Source organism: Poecilia formosa, unplaced genomic scaffold (genome assembly GCF_000485575.1).
Source record: "Poecilia formosa unplaced genomic scaffold, Poecilia_formosa-5.1.2 Scaffold115, whole genome shotgun sequence".
NCBI lineage: Eukaryota > Metazoa > Chordata > Actinopteri > Cyprinodontiformes > Poeciliidae > Poecilia > Poecilia formosa.
The window spans coordinates 1,138,527-1,162,351 of NW_006800054.1; the positions used below are offsets into that span (position 1 = coordinate 1,138,527).

Here is a 23,825-nt window from a genome sequence, read left to right on the forward strand (position 1 = left end):
ATGCTTGGTTGGCTGATTTTCAGGGTAAATTAGTTAAAAAGCACTAACATTTTCCTAACACTAGGGATGTCCTTTTTGGATGCTAAACATGGCCTCAGCATTTTGATCAAGTTGTTTTTTTTTTTTTTCAGTGGTTAATATTATAAATCCTGACTGATATAATTTATCAAGAAAGTGATACAAAATACAGGCCTTCAGTTTGTAAGAAAAAAATCACAGTGCATGTCTTGATGAACAAAAGATGTTGAAAATTGTGTTGTTCATCAATCCAATGTAAGTTTTTGTCAACAATCAAAGTATTTTTCACCCTTTACCATAATGTTCAGTGAAAAACATCCAGTGTCTGTCTGTCTGGCCTGGTTTGCATTCTGTTTGCTAGAAAACTACCAATTAAATTGCATCATGCATTTTAATTGTTAGTGTAATTTATGAAACAGCAGAAAAAGTGTTAATTTAAGCAGTAGAAAGTGACTTCTGTAGCCGTTTTCCACAGCCGGAGTTTTAAGTAAAACGCTATCCAAAAATGTTAAAAGTCAAACTATAAATGAGTCCTATCAAAGCAGAAGAGAACAATTTGAACACAGTCCCAGGATTTCAGCTAAATCTACCACGTAGAAATTACTAGCAGGAGCAGGAGATCTGTTCATTTTGATGGTTTGGATCGAATACATCTTTGGAGAAAAAAATATATGTGTTGGAACATGGCATCTCTCACTTTTTAGAAAAACTGAAACTGCATCATCCACAACATCATTGATTATTCAGCGAATGTGGAAACAATAGCAGTGCTATTGTAGTCCACAAAGGGTTTCATTTTACTGCACTTTAAACCCATAGTACTTGTATTGGGAATCAACATCTACAAATGTCCATTCCCTACTGACAGGGATTAGCATGAGGGAAAGAAAAAATATCACTTCTGAAAACAGTGAATATCAAGGAACTGTTATTCTCCTCTAGATAATTAACCATGAGCAAAACAGTGTGAAATTACAAATGATTATCTGGCAAACTAGTATGTATTCGTTGCTTCCTATCTTGGAGAAACTTCTACATTTTCTGTAACAAATATGTTTTTCAGTCAAGTGCACTTTTTATCTCTACCAACTTAGATTTACCACTTTTCGTTACCTCCTGCAGTGCATTACAGCAGTATTTCGGCAAGTTTCAGTCGATGGAAGCACAGAAGTTTCTCTGCTGAGTTCAGATTTGTATTTGCTATCAATCTCACTGACTTCTATCAGTAACTGTGGCTTACTGGTAGTAGTGCTCTCACAGTTTAAGATTGTTAGCTTGATCCAACGTCTAGCAGCGCCTAACTGTCCCATGCTATGATATAAGCTTCTATTTGCATTTCATTTTCTAATCTGTGTATGACTATAAAATATGCTGAAAATTAACATTAAGGAAAGGTAAAAAAAAAATTGGAAATATTCATATTCTTTTTGGAATATTAATGTATACATTTGTAATGACTAAAGTAAAGCATTTTGCCTTGTTGCAACTGTATCAAAACATTCACTTCACCTGTTCCAATGCACTGATGCAGAAAGAGAAAAAGAAAAAAAGACCCTTGCTAGACCAAAAGAGATAAAAAAAATGTAGTCAACTTGATGTGTTGAAAGGTGGAACAGCAAAGTACAAATGCTGTATTTACAGTGATAAAAATCTCATGAAAAACAGCTAACATCATCACAAACTCAATAGCACCTTTACTGCCGATAGCTCATATAGCCACATATGCAATATGTTACAATGCTTACAGGAAAAGAAAAAAAACTACTCACAAATCTTTTTTCCTAGATTTACCCGTCTCTCCCCTACACTACGCTAAGTGAATAATTGACCTTTAATTCACACAGTGTTTTGCGCTGATTAAAAACACAGCCTGCATGTTGGAACTTCACTGCTCACCCAAACAGACGGTGTTCCTCAGATTTAGGCAAGAGAAACAGAATAAATCAGATCCATTACCTAGCTACCGAGTAATAGAACTGTTGGCTGGAAGTCTGTTCAAGTCATCTACCTCGGTAAAGCAGCTTTAAGCATTCTATTAGGATCATTTTGCATTAGGATCCTTGACTGCTCCTTGGTTTCTCTTTTATATGAGATGTGAACTGCAGTTGGTACTTGCATGTAAAGTACGACCATGGTGAACCGACGAAAAGTTGCTTTGTACTCTAATCGACCTCCAGTTTGTTTCATGTCCACAAGTAGGGAGGAGACAGAATCCTAACTATGAATTGATTTTTGAATGAGCATACATTTACTCTAAAATGCTTGCATGACTCATTGAGGCTATGCAGTGCAGCAACCCCGCTGTCTTAACTGATCTGAGTAACGAACACACATTCTTCTTTTGACTCAAGGTCATTTTGTCATCGCAGACTTAAGCAGTGTCCTCTGGTCTTTATAAAGGACCAACTTACCATGAAAGTGTATCTGGGCTGAGGTGAGAAGGTGACTGCTGTAACTAATGGGTTTACTTAATTCAATTTATTGCCTCTGCTGCCACACCATATGAGACATGCTGGTCACTGTAGGATTGAGGTTCCATAAAAGAAAGAAGAGATTACTCCCTTTTTGAAAAGGCCAGAATATAGTCTAATGTCATGCTGGATTTTGGTGCCTGCAAAGCCGGATGTAAATCTGCAGAACTAAATGAATATAGGTTTGCGGTGAAATTTTGGCTCTTGGGCTTATTGTGGGCAAGCCGACCAATCAGAATCCCGCCGTTGCTATGCTCACAGGGCTGGGAATCTGTAATAAATGAGGGCTTTGTCAACATGTCCACTGTTGGATCCTGGAAGGCAGAGTCTTTTGATTTCAGTGTGTCAGCTGACAGGCACTCCAGCACATTTTTTTTTTCTCTTCTAGCCCATGTTTAACATTCACTGCTATCTTTTTCATCTATTATTTATCTCTATGGATTGAGTGTGGCATTCTGTCTCTGCTTTAAGCATACTACTAGAATAATTAATTAATCCTTAACATTATTAAGTTGGATACATGTCAAGCTATATCTCCCTCCAAACACATCGTCTCCAATTAACATTTTCTAAATTTCAGATACATTCTGTGGAATACAAATGAAGCAGTCCGAGCTGCTGGCAACACGTTGTCTTCCCTCAGAGCAAACAGCTTTCTCTTAAACTTGTTTTGCATTATACCTTTTCTTTACAGGAATAAACATGTACACCGTTTTGGGTGTCTTGGGGCTTTAGAAATTTAATGCACCATGATAATTATGTAAGCAATGGAGCAGTGCTTAAGGACGGAATTTCACACTTTGAGTTTAAATAATGTACGGTGTAAATTTCCTAGGCTGTAATGTGCACATGTTTCTTCATGTTGTTTTTATGGCCTTGATGTGCAAAAAAACACAGGGTGCTGGTGCGGTGGCATGTTTTTATTCAACTAATCTCTGTGAGGGGATTACAGGCTGCAAGGATCTGCTTGAATCTGTATGTTGAAGAAATAAACGTTTGTTGCCGTGTAGGATCTATAAAGGCAAAGCCTGCGATAGTGGAGTCGGTGCTCCAGCATGTTCACAGTACAAACCATTATACGGCTCAGACAACAAGCACTAAAGCTCTGAGGACCCAGAATACTGCTGTTTTCCTGCACTACTGTGTTGATTGCAGGTAATTTCTTTCACCTGACATCCCAGATGTGAACAGACTTCTGATTACACATTCAAAATGCTTCTTTTCCCTTAACTCGTCAAGTTCTGTCTTTAAAAAAAAAAACATGTTTGTACTATTTGACATGCACCGGTGCCTGAACAATGTTGAGTGGGGGGGAGTGAACTAGAATATTTTAGATTTTTTAGGGTTGACACTCTTTACCTCACAGAGGGATGTCTGTGGAGGTGCAGAAGAAAACTATTCTGATGTATAATGAGAGAGTGGGTTGCTCGGGCTCTTTGACATCCGACAGGCTATGCCTCCTGCCCTGTATAAGTGCTAACCCACAGAGTCAGATGTGGCTCTTTTTCCTCTATGAATCCATTGGTTTTTGTGTCCTCAGACCTCTTTCCTCTTTTCTTTGCTTTTTGTGAAAGCTCAAAATGTGAAAAGCACAACAATGTCCACCACATGTTCTCTCGTTTTCTAAAGTTGCCAGAAAAAACATGCAGTGAAAATGAACACAATTATCCAGCCACCCATTGTTCTGACACAATTACAAAAAAAAGAAAGAAGGGACAGTTTAGTGCATTTTTTGAGCAACTTTCCCACAGAATTTTGAGAAATTGTATTATTTTATTACAGTCAAATATGTTAGGGCGACTAAAACAAACCTCAAACACAACGTCTTACAGTAAACTGTATATGCATCAAGCATAAAAATAGGTTAAAATGCAAACCTAATGTTATAATTGTAATTTTTGAAAATTATAAAGAATGACCAAAATTGGTCAATATAAAATATGTCAAAGGAGTGGAAACTTATTTTGCTGTTATTTACATCACATTTTTCTATTCTAGTGGTCAAAAAGTTTTTAATGTAACACCATTAGAACATATGCTTTAGTTCTATTTGTAACCTAACCAAGTCATACTGGAGTCGAACCAGAAATTCACAGTTGACAACAACTAGTCATAAGTACGTGGACATTTTTAGAATCAGCTCTTCACAATCTAATAGTTCTGCAAACTGTGAAGAATCCAACCTTTGTTCTAATCCTGTCACATAATGTGGTGTATCTTATAATGTTACGTGGGTCACAACCCGTTTTCGTGCCTATGAAATGTGAGTCCTGCTTATGACACGTTGTTTTGTAAGCTCCTTGTGTCTTGGGAAAAATGTTGTGAAATTTACAGACTGCAGATTGATCACTATGGCAGGACAGACATGATAGTTTTCATTGGGGTTTTGTGCCTCGTTTGCTTCTGCTTATCTGCAGTCAAACAAAAAATCCTGACAATATTACTATAACACGTGAAACAGAAAAGGCATTATATTAAATCTCAAAACGGTCACTCTGCAAGGACATTTAGTGTTGTTAAAACGGTCACTCTGCAAGGACATTTAGTGTTGTTTTTTGTGTTACAGTGACATTTAACCCTGGATCTGTCTCACATCACAAGCTTAATTGGAAGGTCCTGCTCTGTTGCTCTGCACCAAAAGAAACCATTTTATACCGTATACATTCATTATTTTATATGCCACTTGATTGATATGCTAATTATTGGTGAACTTTTTACCTTACATAAATGCCATGGGGAAATGATTGGAGTGCTTAGGTGATTGGATACTTATTTCCAAATGCATCAGGTCAGATTACATGCTTGTTTGCAGGCTCTTCATAAAACTTTGTTGATCTGGTCATGTGAAGGTTTAGAGCATGTCAGTTCTTGAACTGCAGTCTGTGATGCATTTCCAGAGGAAAAAAAAAGGAAAAAAAACAACTTTAGCATGATGAATGTAAAAACACACTATAAAATCTCTAACTCTAAATAACGTTCATTCCCTTGTATGGGGCTTATTTCTTGTATTCTACCTTACAATCACAAATAAACACAATTTATACAGATATCTGTCAAATTGTCTCACTTTGACATATATCAAAAATCAGTCTTTTATTGTTATGCACAGTCAGAGGTAAGGAATAAAAGAGCTTAATAAGATGTGGATGTGTTGTTCACGTTATTTATATAAGGGAATCATCTTTTTTAGTACAGGTAATGAGGTATTCAATTATATTGCAGCATAAATAAGCCAACATGAACAGCAAGAATTGTTTTTTTGTTGTTTTTTTTTTTCGTTTTGTCAGTCCTTTTAACATTTGAGAATGATTAGACAACAGCTGCATGGTCTTGAGTATAATTTCTGCCTCCTTTAGGAGAGTGTTTTGATTCAGTGCCATGCCTTGCCTCTTTATACCTCTATTCCATAATGCCTTGATTTAATGTCCTCTCAGAGGTCAGATATAGTTTTGGCAAAAACAAACCACTTGCTTCAACACTACTCTATTAATAACCGCAAATAAATCAGGGCCCAAAAGGAGTTTTCTCATTTGCATGCAGTTTTTCAATCCCCAATTTAAAACGTGGTCCATGTCCAGAATAATCAAATCTCTGATTAATTGTTGTATTCTTATGTGTGCATTTCATTACAATTTTTTTAGGCTTCTTCATTAACCTGTAAGTGGTGCAATGTGAGCTCTGCTCAAGACGTTCTTGAACAAATGTATCTAAAGCAAAACATTTTGTAGTCTTTATTAATTTTGCTTGTGTGGTTTGTCACAGAAGTAATTTTTTGTGCACTGTCAGAGATTTTCTTTTGTTGAAGCTCTTTGTCAAATTTTTGCTCATCATCCAAAATAATGGTGTGGTTAGACAGAATTATTACGCACACCAATGTCAACATGGGATTTTGCTCTGTGTAATGTAGTCCAACCCAGAAAGGATGTTTCATTATATTGAGTTGCGCAATTTTGGGGATTAATTTTGAGTAATTATTTTCACCTGTGTTGCATTATGTAATTTCTTTGTCCTGAAGGAAAATCGTGTTTGGATATTGTCATTAAGAGACACTCCGTATGGGGATGAAAGTTACATTTGCCATTTAAATTAAACATTTGAGTAATGGTATTCAAATAAGATGATTGGATAATATTGGAAACCCCTTTTAAAATAAAATAAGATTTCATTTTATATAAAACACAAGCACTGAGTTTGCAAGTTTGAAAAGTTGAAGGAAGATTGAAAAATTATATGTTGTATATTCATGGTAAAGTCAGTGGCAATGCAAACTGTTCTAAGTGTATGCAAAGTTTTATTTGTGTTTGTTTTGAAAACCGTATTAGTGCAGCTTATGTATGGACTACATTTTAGCTGCACATATTCACACACGTGGTGCTCTTATAAACACATACATACGTTTGGAATGTAAAAATATTGTTTCTTTTTTTAAGCAAAGCTAATGCTTGACTGAATTGACTGAGACTGTCTAAATGAATACATGCATAAAGATAAAAAAAAACAAAAAAAAAACAATAAGAAGACAGGACCAGTTCTATGGTTATTGAGGCATCTATATTGTTTATGTACCATTAAGCTCACACCATATTCTCCCCCTCACTTTTCACATGGAAGCATATATTGCTCCAGGCTACTCTCACTGAACAGCAGCTTGTATGATCCAAGCTGCAACAGAGACATTCACAAAACACTCCGAGATAAAAACAAACACCAAAATTAAAACAATACAAATTAAGCATATAAAAACAGTGGACACTGTGGTTGAAGGCATTTTCTGCACACATAATGTTGATTTTGCAGAGACGCATTTTGCGAAGGCGAGATATTGGTATCAAACTCTGATGAAAATTAAGCCGCAGTAATCAAAGACTCTGCATTAATTACATAAATGAACAAAGGAGTCTTGTTGCTCATGATAAACACCATCAAAGTTACTGAAGGAAGCTAATGCAAATGGGGTCCTTGGAGAGAAGCTGCGAAAGTGTCTTTATACGCTTGTTGACAAAAGGACATGCATGATTTTAGGGCCAAGCATAATAATAATAATAATAATAACAATCATGGTGAATCTGTGCATTTCTCAGGAAAAAAAAAAAAAAAAAACTGACATACTGAGCAGTGGGATCATTAGCTATTCCTCTTTTTCTCAACTCGCCATTAAAAATGTACAAAGCCACCATAGCTGCAAAACATGGCAGTCGGGACTTTGTCTTGATTTGCAAAGCAGCCAGTAAAACGTCTCAGAGTGGGTGGGCATTCTCTTAGATGTTAAAATGTATGAATTATTCATTAAGCTGCTACTCCAATATTTATCACAACTGTATATGTGATAGCCCTTATTGTGTGGGAGATAGCAGGTATGACGTCACATGGTTAGATCTCATGGTGACAGCTAAGGGAATCCAAAGAATTTAATGTCAGAAACAGGGTCCAATTATCTACTTTTCAGTTTTTCAATTACAGCAAACTCATTAGAAGTCTGCAGTCAACTTAAGTGGATTTCGAGAAAGCAACTAGGTAAAGGAAGATTGAATGGATCTCACGTTTTTCACTCCCATGCTTAACCAAATTATGCACTGAAGCATTGTTTATCCATCAAACTAGGCCCTCTTCCAGCAATCCACTCACAAAGAAATTCAAAATTAATTGGCAACACCAAAGCAGAGTCACAGCAAACAGACAACTTTCTTCCTCTCCCCATGATGCAAATGATATTCAGAAAAAAAAAAAAAAAAAGCAACGCTCGCTGCGTTTTATGTCTTATCCGTCTCGGTTGTAATGCCAAAACGCAGTTGGTCTGTGGAGTGTTTTACCTCTCCACCCACACTTCCCCGGGGTTCCAGCTGGATTTTCCTGAATAAAATTAATGCAGGATAGAGAGCGCCAATCGGGAAGGCACATGAAGGATTGTGAGTGACGGTCTGATAATTGGGGTCTGGTCCTGCTCTCCATCCTCTTGCTGATCTGGGGTCAGGAAAGGAATACGATTCATGGAGGAGTAAAGGAGCAGGGCTTACTCAGCAAAATAAACTATTTGAAGCAGGAACACACACACAACCACACTTGCGCTCCTAAAACATCCCTTTAGTGTACTCTTTAAGTGACTTCCTCAGATATATTGCATGTGCCTCATCTGTTCTGAAAGTTACCCTTTAACTATCATTGGCCCTTGCGGAGCGTGCTTTTCATTCATGTGAGGTGATGAAGGGGAGAGTTGCTAAATGCTACACCTTGGTTGTGAGCTGTTTACTACTGAGCCACTCAGCGAAGTGACACATGCATTTACTTTGACTAATAAATCATTGATGGTCTTACGTGCATCGATGGAAATGCAGTGTCAGTTTTGATACTTGATTAGCATTTCTGTCACTTCACCTTATGTTTAACATAACTCCAGCTGTGCAACTCAATTCACGTTGCCCATGGGCATGACTATGATGAGCCATTCCTCAAACTGACAGCCAGCCATAGCAGCACATCAACAAATGTGTAATTTCACTGAATATATGAAGCAAATAAAATGCAGTGTATGGAGCATTTGAATCTTGTAAAATTAGGAGCAGGAACTGATGGTGAATATTCTTCTCTGTTTTTCATAGAAACTGAAATATATCCATTTTGTTTCATAAAACAGTGTTCTGTGTTTGAATGATAAAGAAAAACATAATTTAATTTCAGTGTTACTCTCAACTCTCTTATGGAAATTGAGAGAGTAAAGGTAATTTCTGTATTCCTAAGGTACAATAATTTGTACCGAACATTCATTTTGCTGTAAAGTGGTGCACACATCACTGTTAGATTTTTAAAGCAGGCACGACAACTATGAATCTTACATTGGGTACATATTATTCCTAAACTGAAATATTAAACTAAGCCATGCCTACAAATCAGGAACCAATCTCTCAGTAACTTTAGCCCGGTAATGAATACAAAAAGAAAATTGTCTAATGGTGTAGGAACGTGCTCCACTCTGAGTAATGTGTATCTCCAAATAGAGGCTGTTCAGACAACCCTCCACTGCAGATAAAATACTTACTCCTTTTAACACCACATAACCCCAGGTTAAGAACATATTCAATGAAAAATTTCACCATGCTATCAGTTATTCCAGAACAGGATTCAGTATAACAGTTTACCCCTTAGCATCTCATTGTTTGCCTTTCAGCTACATGTTACCTTGAATGGATAGGTTCTCTATAGGAAGAGAGATCTATATGTGACTACATCTAAGGTCGTTTGCAAAGTCACTGATGCTAATTTGTTGGACACGTCCATCTACGCCCATTTAATGTTTGCTTTAGTCAATTATTATTTGTTTGGTTTGGACTTTACAGGACAATATGCTTACTCAGTATCCACTAGAACTTAACAGAGACACTGCAATCGCACATGCCATTTCCAGTAATTAAATGGAAAGCAGGTGTATCTTTTAACAACATAGCTTCCATCTTCCATTCAAGCTATGTTTATATGTCATGCAAGAGTCTGATAAGTGTGTACTGCTTGTATCGTCGGTAATCTGCAATTTGTGAACAATGCATTGTTTGGACTGAAGTAAGTAGTTCAAAACTCTCAACAAAGTGTAGTGTGAAAAATGCAACTTTACGTATATATTGGACTATCATGTAATAGAACATGAGCACCTGCAATTTTTTCTATGAAACCCTGCTGTTCAAAATATTTAAAGACATATATTTTTACCATATCATTTTAGTTTCCACATCAGCCAACTCTTCCTTTTATATAGAATATTTAACTGTAATCACACCTCTATTAAGAAGTTATGTTATATCCACCTTAAATAACGTTAATTTATATTTGGTGTTTAAATATTCACTTCCTTGACTAATTTACAAGAAAATGTGTCTGCTGAGGTCCAGTCTTTAAGGAAACCTGACACTAATCGCAGCACAAGCTAAAAACACAAGATATACAATTATACGATTGTTGAAACTCATCAACAAAAAAACTGACATCTTTGTTTCCTTTTTTGAGATTTAGAGATACTGTGGGTATGACTTTGGACGTTTGCCATAATTTAATTGAGGGATGTGCTTGCTGCACATTTTCATGCATGCAGTTAATGTGGTTAATGTGGTGATGAAAGGATATGTTAATGTCCACCTGTATTTTTTTCCTCATTCATCCTGGCTGTGGTGATTCCTGTCCATGTTAATGTCCGCTGCATGCCTCCTGATGAGGGCTGGTCAGCTGGGTCACCATTTGCAAAATTTCTGTCAGGTCAGAACCTCTCTGTGGACATGACGAGCTTCTACTTCTCAGTTTATTGGTTTATTTTGAATCTACATGCTATGAACTAAAGCTATCATTAAATAATGCTTCAACACTTCATATGGCCAGCTATAAGACTTTGAACCACTTATATTTTCAGTATTAAATTATCAAAAGGTCTATTTTACTTATTCAGTTTTCAGTTCAGAAAGCAAAAAGCTAATCAAAACCAAATCATGTAACCAATAAAAACTATTTTTGTTTTTTCTTTAAACTAGATGTCACCTGCTAACTATGTCATTTTACTGACTTGACAGTTGTTCAATAAACAGTCTCTGATGCCCTCCACAAGTAGGATCAGCCACAAAATGTCATTGCTGTAGAAGTTGGTTGTTCACAAATTGCTGCTTCCAATTACATTATTAGAAAATGAAGTGCAAAGAAAAAGTCAATACAGTAAAGATGCACAACCAAAAGGGATACCTACAGCTTTGAGAGGACTGCGATCAAAATTCTTTTCAAGAGTGATGGGGAATCCTTTGGTGTTAACTGTGCAGAAAAACACTGCTTTCGTAATCACCATGCACAAACATATCTAGGAGGTAGACCTCAACCGTGTTAGACCCTTCCTCAATCAGAGACACTATCAGAAAGGTCTAATGTGAGTTAATTCATTAATTAATTTTGCTTCAGTTGATGATGGTTCGCAGTGTTTTCTTAGATCCAAAGTAAGGGCAGCCGTCTACCAGGAAGTGTAAGGGCACTTCATAATTATGTAAAGCACCTTGAAATGCCCTGCTGCTGAAATGTGCTATACAAATAACATTTGATTGATTGATTGATTGATTGATTGATTGATTGATTGATTGATTGATTGATTGATTGATTGATTGATTGATTGATTGATTGATTTCCCAGTTTTATCAAGCGATGCTGTTTCCGTATTGAAGCTAGGGAGTCACTTGTTGACGTACGAGTGACATCATCAGGACGCTGTATTAATTGAGTGTTTTCTATTTATTAAATTGAGTATTTTATTGTGGTTATAGGTTTCTTTTTGTGTGCTATGGTTACCGTATTTATGTTATTTTATTTATTTTGTACTTACTTTGGTAGGTATTTACTTGAGTTAGAAGTATTTTCTTTTTGTCTTCTTGTGGGCGGAGCCTGTGCTTATAAAAGGAGGCTCTACACCGCAGGGAGGCAGTCTGACTTTAGATTCCCAAGAGGTCTCGCTGAAGGTGATGGACTTTTGAGCTGCTATAAAGGTACTGATGTTATTTTTTATTTTTTTTAGAGAAACATGCCTGATGTCCGTTGTAATATACTGCACAGCTTCTCCGACTTTTTTTCACCTTAAGATGAGCACAAAAAACACCATCTAAAGTAAACTATGGCACCTGCCAATCAATTTTATCGAAATCACAACAGAGTCCTGCCATATGTGTGACTTACAAACAGAGAGGCACTGCGACACAATAAGTGTTTCCCTGCTGCAAGGGAACAATTCATAGCGTTGTTACGTTGCAGCAAGAAGGTCCTGGGTTTTAATGCCAGCCTGGGGTCTTTCTGCATGGAGTTTACATGTTCCCTCTGTGGATATGTGGGTTCTTTCCAGCTATTCTGGCTTCTGTTGTTTTCATTAAAGCCTTTCCAAACATCCAGTGTGGACCAAATACCATATTTAGGAATTTTCCAGTCGTTAAGATACTTAAGAGTCCCTTAATAAGATATTTTCACTTCTATGTATTCTTGTTGAATCCCTGACTGTTTTCAATATTAGCTTATGATAATGTTAAAAAATATTGTTAGGATTGCCCACTGCACACAGATTTGAAGTAGTAAAAGCAAGAACAAGCCCTTTCACTGTAAAAATAACTTACAGTTAAAGTAAAAGCGGACTAGAGGTGAAACAAAAGAAAGAAGCATGCCTTACATAACAAAATAATGTAATTACGTTTGTTCACTCATGGATTTGTTTGTTTTACCACTGTATGTAATAACAGTGGAGTGTACAAAATCCCACTAGATAAGTCTAGGTTTAGTGGTTTTCTCTGATTCTCTTCCAGAGCAGGTCAGATAATACTCTCTGGGGCTTGACCCTTGCTTTAAGGCTTATGGCCTACATTCTACTGAACAAAGCAAATCTTCTTTATTTTCTCCTTTGAGAATTTCTGAATCTGAACATAATGAATACAAACAGAAATAGTATTGCTGTGCATCTCTTTTTGTTTTCTGTTTTTCTGTATTATATTTAAGAACATGTTTTCTTGTTTTACACATGGAGATAGAATTGTACATCATTAGCTCCATATGACAGGACTCTGCAGTAAAACTGATGTCTTTATCCAGGGCCCTCCCAAATTATTGGCACTGATGGCAAAGATGTGCACAAAAACAAATATCACATTCTTCACTGATCCTTGCTCTTATTACTTTAAAAGAGAGCTTCTCTTTTATTTTTTTAATGGTCCTTACCGTTCTCCTCACTCTATAGGGTTAAAAGGTAAACATGTGCTTATCCAGCCTTGTTTGTCACAGTTCCAGTTGTTTCAAAATGTTATAATTGTTGCTCAAACTGCAAATATAGGCAAGTTCAGGTCAGTATAGCTTCTTATTTATTTCTTGATTTATGAAGATCAGCATACCTGCCTAATTTGAATGGCATGTCCTTTTGTTTTTCCCGTCTCCTCAAATTATTCAACTTTTAAAATCACGGGTAAGTCTTTCATACCCAAAACCGAAACACATTTTACTTTTAAACTCCAGTATTGAACTTTAAAATGATTTTCAAATAACAGCAGTATTTTCATGCATATTACATTGAAGCCCTTGGCATAGGGGTTACTATGCCTTTTAACTTCAGGTAAATATCTCTTTTTATGTCCGTATATCTTATTACTGCAGTAACCTTCATAAGGCAGTAATGAGTTTCACATCAAATGTAAAGCACAACTTTTCGAAAAAAAACTTTCTAATCATTCTAACTGAAAATAATGGCAGAAAAAACATCCATGCTGCAGGTTGCACTGCATTTTAAATTGATCTATGTGACTGTATTGTATTTTTAGCTTAACAAATTCAAAATTATCAGATGATGTACCGACTTCTAATGGGAATAATGGGAACTTTCTCGTTTCATTTCCTTTTGACACCCTGAGTGCCAGTTCTGGCAGGATGTAACTTTTGTGAGAGAGTATCATCTCGTACACGAGAAACACTGTGCTCCAAAGCAGGGTGTCGCACACCAGCAACTCTAACTCTTACTAATACATACAAGGAAATGTTATATGGAGTTATTTTAAGTGCCTGCATTTGAACAGTTGGTTTATTAAATCAGTTTGTGTTTGCAACAATATTTTTCTGGCTATTTGCACTACTGTTACAAAAGCACATATGAGCAACTGGCTGTACATCTTCCCCGCTGCTACAGGCTCTGACAGGTTTAGTGACAAAACTGCATTAACCCATTACCGAGGAAAAGAGCTGAGTCTGCCAGTCCCTGCTCCCATTTTCGCCGACTGATCTCACTCTGGACAAAGCCTCACACTTTGATCTGTGGAGTGAGCTCTGCCAGAACATCTTAACTGCCTCAGACTTTTTTCCTCCCGAGTCTTCTGTGTAGCTCGGATATGTGCTTGTTTTACAAAGAGCCAAGGAATGGCTCAAAGGTTTGACTACTGCTGCAGGCAAAACGCATATTCTGAGGTGAAGTTTATCACTTCATCTTCGCTTTGATGACAGTTTGATCTCCCAACTCATTTTTGCCCTGTTGCTCATTGTAATTTATATTTATCCTCAAAGAGGCAAATAGTGATGACTTTCCAATTAGAGAGCGTAAGGTTGATTTCATTTGGACGTCCTTCTCCATTTTAATGAGGTAATTGAAATGGATTTCAGAGGGATTTTTCTGCGTTAAAACCTTAAAGGGAATTGATGCTCTCGAGATCCCTCTTTTTAAATTTATTTTAAAAAATACCTAAAAAACGTGTCTCTTACTTAGAACTCATTCAGTTGCTTTAAGCTGTTGGCATTTGAGCAGCAAAGTGAAAGTAAGTCTAAGTGATGCTAAGCAGTGGGCACCCTTTGTACCTCTTCACATTTTGTCCTTTACAATGCTTTCTTTTTTCTGGTATAGCTTAATTCCATTACTGAATAATTAGGGCACCCTAACTGAATAGTTGCAATGTCAATTTGGATACCATTAACAGAAATGAAGGTCATGTATTTGTAGAAATTGTTACTCACTCTCTGTAATTATGTCTCTGAATTGCTAATTAAAATCCTTGTTAGAGGTTGTGATATTCCTTTATTTATCCTCTCTCTCAGGAGTTCCATGCTCTTGTCATTCCTTACAGCTTTGCATGAAAGCAGTTCCTTGCAAGCACACACACACATACACGCGCTCACACAAACTCGCACACTATCATCACCACTCCTGCTGATCCCATGTCTGCTCTTGCCATGCTGGTTGAATAAGAAATAGTACTGAACTCGTGAAAAGACAATACCGGGTGTTTGCACTCTCCCATTCTGGGGTTATGGTCTGAGGAAGCTGATTAAATATCATGGGAGCAGCTGTCCAACCAATTTAATCAGGAAATATAGTAAGTTGGTGCACATTGTTCCAAAGTGTTAACACCCGCCTATGCTAAAGAATGAAAGTAGCCACACATCCCACAGCCTCAAGCCTTTTCTTTCTCTGCAATTTACTTCTGCAATTTTTAGTTGCAAACAGCAACTATATCCATTGCGGAAATCTTTCTCAAAGCAGACAGTTTACAGACAGCAACGGAAACTTATTCAGATGTTTCCGTTGCTGTCCCTATGTGAGCAATACAAAAAATCCAACTGGATGGAAGAAAAACACACACTGAGCAAATCTAAGAATATTTATTGGTGCAATGTCATGCAAAAGTATTCATGCCCTACATTTTCCACATTTTATGTGGTTAAAACTACAAACTTTGACAAACTTTTCTTTTTTCTTTTTTTAGAAACAAAAATCTATTTAGTGTGGCATGTGTTTGTTTGTATCCCTTTTTACCGAGACATCAGTAAAAAGGGATGTCATTTTAGAGAATAATCTTCAACTGTATGTATGTAAATTAATATAGCTGCTATGTGAATGTCTTTTAGATTTGTTTTGGTAGTAAATTGGAACAAACAGCACCACAAAAACCAAGAACTATTGTCTGAAAATGAACAGAAAGTACCAAGAACTAACAGCAGCGTTTGGTGTAAATTAAAATTAGAATGATACACAAAACTGCACACATGAGAAAATCATTGATTTTGTTCCCTACCTTGATGTTAAAAACAATAAAATAAAAAAAGTCTAAAAATAATCAACAAATAACTGCACAAAAGATCATCATCTCCATCAAAATGTCTGAGTGTGTTTGTTTGTGTTTTTGTATTCAGTCCCAGTCTTGTTGAAGGACAGGCAATCAGTGGATGAAACTTGATGAGTTAGGAGAAATGAAGCGCCTGACAAGCAACCTCTTACCTTTTCTCCTTGTGCCTAATTCACAAGCCAATCAGGTAACACTGTCCTCCTTTGACATGGGGTGCATGTGTTTCTAACCATCACAAAGTCTTTGGGTAGTTTAATAGTTCTTCTGCCTCCTTACACATTACCGTAAGCATTCAATCCTCCGTCCGAAGGCATTAGATGACATGAAGGCCTCAAGGTTGTGCCTCCAACAGCAGCAGGGTGAGATTGTGCAGCTGCAGAGGCAGTTTATAATTTTCCCAGATCTGGCGAAATGTAAACATTTACTCTTTTCATGGTTTGTATTTCTCTTTAAACCAGTAAAAGAATAGAGATGATGTATATCATCATGAAATAGATTTTAAGATGTTAAAAAAAAAAAGAATTGACACAAACAAAATCTAACTTCGTAATGACACAGAAGATATTAAGTACATATGACTAGAAGTTTGCATGGTGTTATAGGTGTCTGGAATAATTTACTAAAAGGTAAACAGTGGTTCATGCCAGGCTTAACTCACAGCAACTACATCACAAATGTTCTGCCACTGCAGCCCTGGGCGGGGGGTTCCAAAGATGGCACTGTGCACAGCCCATGATGCTATAGAAAAAGTTAGAAAGCCACAGCTGATCCACTCTCATTTCAGTGCACTCAGCACATTGGGCCCATAATGCCTTGAGTGCTTGCCTGGGCTCATGACATCGCTCAGTGCAGCCATTCTCCAGTTCTAGTTTCTCCTTCGATATTCAGGCTAACAAGAATAGAATAACTGGAAGAGAAAAAGGTAGAATACGGGGTTTTGGCAGAGGGAGGCAAAGAACAAGAAAGCTTGCCCGGGGCAGAGCACACCAGAGAGCTCTCTATGGTACACACTAATCTGGCCACCCACTAGTTGTGAACCATGTATTCCCTGTGTGAGTAGTGTATTCCAGGACAAGCCCACCCTTCCATCACTGTCACATGCTGCACTAATGAGTGCCAGAGGGCATGAGGTCAATGACTAAGCTGATTTGCCTGCTGATAAGTGATCCCCATGAGGTGCAGTGGAACAGCTGAAAAGAAGTCTTGCCTTTGCCAAAATACTCTCAACCTCCCTTCGCTAAGGAAAAAAGAACATGTTTTCCCACTTCAGTATTTTCCCATATGTTCAGGGTTGAAATTTTCAGAAAACAAAATAATGGAAAAAAAAATCATTGGGCCATTCTTTTTCTAAGAACTGGCTTGTAGACTGACTGCTTTTTTGTAACCACAAATACTCTGTTTGATGTAGAACCGGGTTTTGTGATGATGACCCTAAAACATTGACGTTGTAACCAGTTTGGTAGTATGCTAAGGGTCACTGTTCATTTAAAAGATCCATTTGAGTCCAGCACAAATGGATCTTTTTGTTTATATCTTGTGATGTTGCTTCAGTATGTCCCAATACTCTTCTTTCCTCATGATGCCATTTATTTGTGAGCAGTGCATCTGTCCCTCCCGCAGCAAAACACCCACACGACATGATGCCGCCATCCCCATACTGCACTGTTACGATGATATTCTCAGGAAGATTTCCTGTTTTTCCTCTAAATGTAGTAATACTCATTCATTTCAAACACTTCAATTTTAGAGAAAATGTCTTCCAAAGGTTTTTTGTTCCAGTGTGGCTTTGCAAACTGTAATCTGGTTTTAGAGGATGTTCTTCTTCCTCTGATATCAGTACATTACATATGCTGGACACTACTAAGTACAGTTCAACAGGTAATAGAATTGATAATACTCTGTAAAACTTAATTCAATCATCTGTAGTACTTCAAATTTACAGCAGGCTTTTGATATTGCATAAGGAAGCATTTTCAATCACAGACTGATCCTTCCAAGGACAGAATCCTATAGGAACCCATTTCTTCTAGCAGCCATTAGTCACAATAATAGAACTGAATATTACAATCACTCATTCATTCAATTCTGTACACATGCACAGATAAATGACCAATTTGACCTCTTTGAATAGCATATTTTACTATTTCCATATTACACACTACATACTAGTGTTTTCTCAACAGCTACTGGAAATGGCAAAGGAAAAATACTAATATAGTGCTTCTAATCATATGGAGAGTGAAACTGTTTTTTTAGTGCTCTAAGACATCTTATTTTTATTCAGAAATCCCAAATTCAAAATTGTAATTATTTTGGTTGTGTTGGTTATATGTAAAAGTGTTTACAGCTAGATAGAAAAAAATAGTAAAACACAGAGATCCTTTGAATCAAGGTTAAAACCTCCTTCTCTGGTGTTGCCTTTGATGATGATGACTAGAATACAAAATTTATTTAACCTTCATTCCAATATTATAAGACTGTGATTTTTTGATTGGTTTGATGATGATATTTGTGAAAATGAAATGTTTGTTGTTAATGTTTTTATCATATAAAACACCTTTAAATGCTTTTTGCTGAGATTTACTATAGAAATAAACTTGCCTTGTCTTAGATTGCTTTGCACCTCTGGTCACTGGTCAAGCTACTTGAAACCAACACCTTCAATGCCAGTTTTTTTTTTTTTCTTTTACTGTATTTTGTCAGATTTATGGTAATATTTAAAAAGTCTATTGATATTATCTTCATCTCTGCTTTCCTGTAAATTACTGTACACAGTCTGACAGAAGAGATCATGACGATCTTTTATGTAGCGAATTGGAATGAATCAAGACAATTATTCCAATTACTTCTAATATTAAGTTTGTGTTTTTTTGTTTCCTGTACATAACCCCTATGCTATCACTAATGGGTGGATAAGTAAGCTGAGAATTACATTCTCAGTGATTTGCACATGCCATTCAGATGTGTAAGTGATAACGGTAATCAAAACTAATTTGCATATGATTATGTCGCGGTTACTGTGGAGAACAAAATATAGACACAATTGTCTAACTTTTAGCACCCAATTACATTAGACTAGACACATGAGAGTGAAACTGTTTGATTAAAAAATGGGTTGTCTTGATATACACCCGTGGTCTTAATTTACAACTCCTAACATTTGTCTTTTTAATTTTACCTTCATGCGGCTCTAAGATGAGTCCAAGACACAGTTATGGCTTCCAGCTTTCCCCTTTTTAAAAGTATTTTCTTCTTCACCGGTGTAATTATCATATATCTTGCAAACCTGAACAGTTTTTTTTTTTTTTTTTAATCTGAATTCTGTGGTTGCCTCGCTCAGTCATTATATTTCCATCCATCTGGCATTCTCTTAACTGTACCTGAAGCAGCATCAAAGCGTCTGATAGCTTTAATGTTCTTAAAGAGACAAAATATAAGAGAATGGTGAAGCCTGCAGTAAATGAAATTTTAGACACCAAATGTTATCTGCAATCAATGTGTAAATATTTGAAACTTTGTAACCATAGAGACACATTTGATGCTTTTATTTTGGCAGGACATTGAATAGTGGCTCTCAGGGAGACTGACACTAGCTGTAATCAATTTAGTCATCTGTTGTCAGAAGAAAACAGAGAAGACCAGAGATGGCCTGTTCATCTGGGAGTGAAGAAGACATCCCAGGTTACTGGACAAGGCACCTGAAGCACTTAGAGTACACAAGTGCAAATAAATAGTCTGTGTAAATTAGCCAGTGCAATGCCTCTTTAGTTTTATGAAGCTTTCAATATCACTGAGGTTGCTTAAATTATGTATTAGGTGCAGAAACAGAGAAAGGTTTTACAGGCTCCAACTCAGAGCTTTTATGCCTAAGAGATGAAATAGTTCAGGGATCTAAACGTTTTACGTCAGGATGGGTTCAGGCAATGTCAAAGGAATCTCATGGAGACATGTGCTTTTATAAGTGAATCAGTAAAACTTTTTTTTTTTTCCATGTTGAATGAAATAACATGAACCCTGCTGTGAGCCTTATCCCTAGTCTAAGCCAAATAAATGGAGAAAAAAAAAACTTGCTAGTAACCAAATATAATAGTATGAAATATGTAACTTTTTGTTCCTAATTTTTCTTACTGACTTTAAGTCAACTTGTACAGAAGCGTATTGCTGTCATATGAAAATATGTTTTAAACGCTATCACGTTATAACATAATAACTATATTGCGTTAATGTGATGGTATATTATGCAAACATGATATATTGTGCATACAAGATAATATATTATGTACACATGAAAATTGCAAAAATGTGATAATTAAATTGTATAAACGTAATAATTTCATCTAGATGGGGGCAGTGATGTGCTTTTAGTACATGCATTTTAGTATATTGTGTTTACACAAGATATTGTCATGTTTGTTCAATATAATTGTTATGTAAAACAAGTGTTTAAAAACTTATTTTTCTTTGTGACAACAATATGCTTCCATAGGCTTCATTGGCCTTGTCTTTTTTCCTGGCCATGTAATTTTCTTTTCTTTTTTTTTATGGGTGTTAATGCAAGGTAAACTTTATTATTTAGTGGAATATAATAAGACATGAAATATTCTAAGTTTTGCCATAAAAGAAAACAAACTTCTCCGAGGTTCATTCTAGAGAACTTCTGCATAACACTTTAGAATATTTATATTGTCCAACCTTTGCTATGTGAACTTTCATACTGGTTCCATTTTGAGGTTTGCTCAGTTTGTTAAGTCTTGCGGGAGAAGAATAGAAACGACATATGCCACTGCAGGTGTTGTCCAACAGCAGGCCTATAAAACTAATTTCATTCAAATTTATCATTCATTTTGTTGGCGTCACACAAACTAAAGTAACAACAAAGACAGTTTGTTCAAATGCTTCTTTCATACAACTTGAGGCTGGAAAAAAAAAATCTCAACAAGAGATGGTGTGAAAGCTACGGCGGAGCTCATTTAAAATTTGTATAATCCTGTACCGATTTCGAGGCCTGAAGCCAAATCCTGAAAATGAAAGAGTATTATGATGTATATTTATATACAATGTGTCTTCCTTCTAGAAGATTTCTCAACAAAACAAATAAATTAGTAAAACAAATTATTTATATGAACTGAACTTGGAACAGGTTCAGTTTTTCATTTTTAAAATTAAGCAATCAAACAATATCAGAGAGAGACTACAACAAACATTTATTCACTAAAAGAAATACATTCACTTTAGCTGTTTTGTCAGCAGTACCTACGTCTGTTGCTGTTAAACCAAAGCCTGCTTTCGCATGCTGCTTTAATGTTCCTGCCTTCAGGATTTTTATTATCATTCTTTGTGTGTGTGTGTGTGTGTATCATTCTTTGTGTGTGTGTGTGTGTGTGCGTTGTCACTAGTCCATGAATGATGCATACACATGCAGAGCTGCAGGGGCTCTCAAACAGTGACCCTGTGTTGCTTCACTCCCAGGACTGAAAGGGAGAAAGGAAAGAAGGAAGGCCTGGAAGAGTGTTGTGACATTTTGGAGTGAGTGATCCACAACAAATGTCCATTAATGGAGTGTTCCATTTCATGGAAGTCTGTTGCATTCTTCCAGCATGGCACAGGTCATCCCAACTCAGTCAGCGGAGGTGACGCTCCACCAAGCTGCACAAATCAGTTTGCTGTTTCACTTTGCATAAAATGCTGTTTAAAATCGGATTTTGGTTCATAGGTACCTGTTTCTCTGACGGGAATGAAAGTGACACTTCCTCCAGCGTCAGCCTTACTCTGCAGTATTGTTGTGTTTGTGCTTTCCACCTGCAAAGTGTTTTGTAGTCAGTGCTCAGAATTGGAAGAAAGAAAGTCATTCAAGTTAATAGATAAGAAAAAAGACATCATTAGTGCCCTTGTGTTCCACAAGAAAATTAGGGTTAATGTACAAGCAACTTCCTGCAATGTGTTTTTAGCTGCAACTGTGCCTCCATTGTACATTAAATTTCAAATGGAAAAGGCAACAAATCTTGGATATCTGACGAACAGTCTAAAATTACTCACACCCACCCAACCAATTTAAAGCTAGTTATAAGCTAGCAACAACAAGGCACAACATTTGATCCTGTAAACAAATTTGTTGTGCACAACATAAGAAATACAAAGAATGCACCAGAAGCATTTCCGTCTATTATTAACAAAGAAGATCCTCCAGTTCCTGAATAAAGATAGTAAAGCAAAAACACTACTTTATTTAACAACGTTTTCAATAAGAGGCTTCATCATATTTGCTGTAATACAGACTGCTACAGGAATTCCTTCCGTCCCACAGCCATTAGTTTTAAAGGAGCAGTATTATGTAGATTTCAGGCAGGTGCTGACATTTTTTAGCACAATCAAACAGACATATTCCAAAAATGTCCACATTTGTCTTATCAGTCCAGAATATTTTCATAAAAGTCTTGAGGATCTTTTTTTTTTTTTTTTGGCAAATTTCAAGTGTTGAGTCCTAATCATAAATGTTAACTGAGATAAATAAGACCCCGGTGCTTTAGATGTTGTTCTGGTCTCTTGTGTGCACTTTGAAGTCCAAGATTTTATTTATTTTTTTATTAATTTATTTATTTTTTTTTCAAATACGGACATGGCGGGTTGCTTTTAAAGAGTTGTTTGCCTACTTAACACTGTTTAGATTGCATTTCAATAATTGATTTATTCTTTGGATTGCACTCAAATTTTGTTATTAATATCAGTTTATTCACAACTTACCAAGAGAGGCAATTACATTTTCACACATGGCCATAATCCTATTTATTGATCTGAAAAGATTTAATAAAAGAACATTAATGGGTCCTGGACAAAATATCTGTGATGATTTGCTGAGCTTTTAGAAATAATTTGTAGATTAATTAAAATATATCTGCATTTCCCACAAATTAAAAAAAACATGCTTAATTGATTAAGATTTATCTTCATTAACAGACTAATTCATGATTGAAGAAATCATCTTCTAAGGCACGTATCATAAGTGGATTACTTATGATACGGAACAAAATATCTACAAATATGCTGCAAAGTATGAAACAAAAACTTTAATCACACTTTGCCAATTGCTGTCAGTCAAATGAATGGAAATGTTCTTTTTCTCATTAATAACCATCATTTGAGTGTCTGCAAAACTGCACTCATTACAGAACTACTCGTATTATGTCATATGTTCAGATTTTATCCTGAAATAAAGTAGTAAAGGGAACGTGACTATTTGCTTTTCCATCTCCATATCCTTTCACCTGCAGTACTTATACCATGAACCAACATTGGATCTTGAAGCTGTAAGGAGCTGCATGAATATGAGACCCAACTTGCTAGATTACATTTAATTTGTACCATTTATCCAAGGGGATGGAGGGACTCAGACATTGTGTTTCTTGAAAAGCTTCAGATGAATCATTAGAATAATGCCAGTGTGTTGGGAAAAAGATGAAATAATATTTCTTCCCACATTCAGACCCACTGAGGAATAAAGGGAGACTTCTATCTTGCAGCACAGCCATTCTCATGAAAGATTGTTTTGCTTCTTGGTTTTTTAATTGAAAACAGCACTAATGTCCAGCTGTAAATTCAAATTGTTAGAGTGGAGATAAAGTGAGGCCTCAGGTAGCAGCTCTTTGTTGCGCAGTTATCTCGGGGTGTGAAAAGAATTCTTACATTCTCTGTCCTCATGCATACAAATAGAAGTAACACAGGACATTATCCTGCCAAAGGTCCAGAAATACTA

The 23,825-nt window shown here is 36.3% G+C and overlaps 1 protein-coding gene and 1 long non-coding RNA gene across 2 annotated transcripts in view; one reads left to right on the plus strand and one right to left on the minus strand.

The window, feature by feature from the left end:
• Window positions 1-23,825, plus strand: part of hs3st4 (heparan sulfate (glucosamine) 3-O-sulfotransferase 4) — a 78,264-nt gene that overhangs the window by 13,352 nt on the left and 41,087 nt on the right. The gene's annotated exons all lie outside the window — the stretch shown is intronic.
• On the minus strand, window positions 6,150-11,507 carry LOC107837118 (uncharacterized). The gene is made up of 3 exons (XR_001663109.1): window positions 11,343-11,507; window positions 10,611-10,809; window positions 6,150-8,450 (listed from the first exon to the last, which is right to left on the minus strand). It is a non-coding gene; the product is annotated as an uncharacterized LOC107837118 (long non-coding RNA).